Below are 2,500 nucleotides of genomic sequence, written 5' to 3'. Positions count from 1 at the left end.
CTTGGCAGTGGCAGCAGCGTACCAGACGGTTATGGAGGAGGTGAGGATGGATTCAATGATCGCTGTATAGAATTGCACCATCATTGTCTTTGGCAGGTTGCATTTCTTCAGCTGCCGTCGAAAGTACATCCTCTGTTGAGCTCTCTTGGCGAGGGAGCTGATGTTCAGTTCCCACTTGAGGTCCCGGCAGAGAATAGTGCCCAGGAAGCGGAAGGACTCCACAATTTTGACTGCGGAGTCTAACAGGGTGATGGCGGTGAGTGGGGCTGTATTCTTCCTGAAGTCCACAACCATCTCAACTGTCCTTAGAGCATTTAGCTCTAAGTTGTTCTGGCTACACCAGGTCACCAGGTTGTCAGCTTCCCACCTATAGTCAGACTCATCCCCACCAGAGATCAGCCCAATGAGGGTGGTGTCGTCCGACAAACTTCAAGAGTTTGACGGACAGATGATTGGAGGCGCAGCTGTTGGTATACAGGGAGAAGAGCAGTGGGCAAAGGACGCAGCCCTGAGGAGTTCCCGTGCTGATGGACCTGGAGTCAGAGACTTCTGTTCCCGGCTTAACGCACTGCTTCCTGTCAGAGAGGAAGTCTGTGATCCACCTGCAGGTGGAGTAGGGCACGTTCAGCTGGAAGAGCTTGTCCTGAAGCAGGGCAGGGATGATGGTGTTGAAGGCAGAGCTGAAGTCCACAAACAGGATCCTGGCGTAGGATGCTGGGGCGTCCACATGCTGTAGGGTGAAGTGGAGGGCCATGTTAACTGCGTCGTCCACAGACCTGTTGGCTCTGTAGGCAAACTGAAGGGGGTCCAGGAGAGGGTCTGTGATGGCTTTGAGGTGTGCCAGGAGCAGGCGCTCAAAAGACTTCATTACCACAGATGTAAGGGCGACCGGTCTGTAATCATTTAGTCCTGTTGGCCTTAGCTTTTTGGGCACAGCGATGATGGTGGAGGACTTGAGACAGGCTGGTACATGGCATGTCTCCAGGGAGGTGTTAAAGATGTTGGTGAACACCGGAGACAGCTGGCCAGCGCAGTGCCTGAGGGTGGCTGGAGAGACAGAGTCCGGCCCGGCTGCTTTGCGTGGATTCTGCCTCTTGAAAAGCCCATTAACTTCTCCCTCCTGAAAGGAGAGAGTCGTTTCTGTAGTATGGGTGGGGGATGGGGCCTCTTGGGTGGGAAGGGGTGGTTCAGGACAGTCCAATTGTCTTTCAAATCTACGGTAGAACTCGTTCAGGTCGTTGGCTAGGCGGGAGTCGTTAGTGGTGTGGGGCGCTCTGGGTTTGTAGTTGGTGATGTGCCTGAGCCCTTTGGCAGACAGAAGCAGCGTCGTTAGTAGAGAACTGGTGTTTTAGTGTCTCTGAGTACAGTCGTTTAGCCTCTCTCACCGCTTTGCTAAACCTGTTCTTCGACTCCTTGAATCTGTCTCTATCCCCACTCCTAAACGCTTCCTCCTTCTCCAACCTCAACCTTTTGAGCTTTGCTGAGAACCAGGGCTTGTTGTTGTTAAAGTTCACCCTGGTACGTGTTGGGATACAGCAGTCCTCACAGAAGCTGATGTACACAGCCTCTGTGAGTTCATCCAGACTATTGGTAGCAGTCGTGAACATATCCCAGTCAGTACAGTCTAAGCACGCCCGCAAATCTTCCACAGCCTCACTGGTCCACTGTTTAGATGTCCTCACAGCAGGTTTACAGAGTTTTAGTTGCTGCCTGTATGCACGAATCAGGTGGACCAAGGGAGTTCTGTGCGAGCCGAACAGCCCCGTGACCCACAAGAGAAACATCCCCGCCAAATTCGAGCGTTTGACGGGGTCTATCCGTGAAAAAATATTCACGTTTTTGAGTGCACATGCATTTCTGCTGCAAATGCCTCTGGAAGTTTCATGCCGTTCGTATGCCAATTGTGGCAACACGAAAATGACCCGTTTTCCCATTCCGAGGGATTTCTGTGCGACCCTAACAGCCCCGTGAGCCACAAGAGACACATCCCCGCCAATTTCTAGCGTTTCACGGGGTCTATCCGTGAAAAATATAGACGTTTTTGAGTGCACATGCATTTCTGCTGCAGATGCCTCTGGAAGTTTCATGCCGTTCGTACGCAATGTGGCAACACGAAAATGACCCCTTTTCCCATTCCGAGGGATTTCTGTGCGACCCTAACTAACAGCGCCCGTGAGCCACAAGAGAGACATCCCCGCCAATTTATAGCGTTTCACGGGGTCTATCCGTGAAAAATATAGACGTTTTTGAGTGCACATGCATTCCTGCTGCAAATGCCTCTGGAAGTTTCATGCCGTTCCTATGCAATGTGGCCACACAAAAATGACCCGTTTTCCCATTCCGAGGCATTTCTGTGCGACCCTAACAGCCCCGTGAGCCACAAGAGAGACATCCCCGCCAACTTCTAGCGTTTGACGGGGTCTATGCGTGAAAAATATTAAAATTTTTGAGTGCACGTGCCTTTCTGCTGCAAATGCCTCTGGAAGTTTCATGGCGTTCC

Source organism: Petromyzon marinus, unplaced genomic scaffold, assembly GCF_048934315.1.
Source record: "Petromyzon marinus isolate PM22_M1 ecotype Great Lakes invasive population unplaced genomic scaffold, UKy_Petmar_22M1.pri1.0 PM_G_Scaffold_136, whole genome shotgun sequence".
NCBI classification, from domain to species: Eukaryota; Metazoa; Chordata; class Hyperoartia; order Petromyzontiformes; family Petromyzontidae; genus Petromyzon; species Petromyzon marinus.
Note: the sequence above shows the minus strand (reverse complement) of the source record.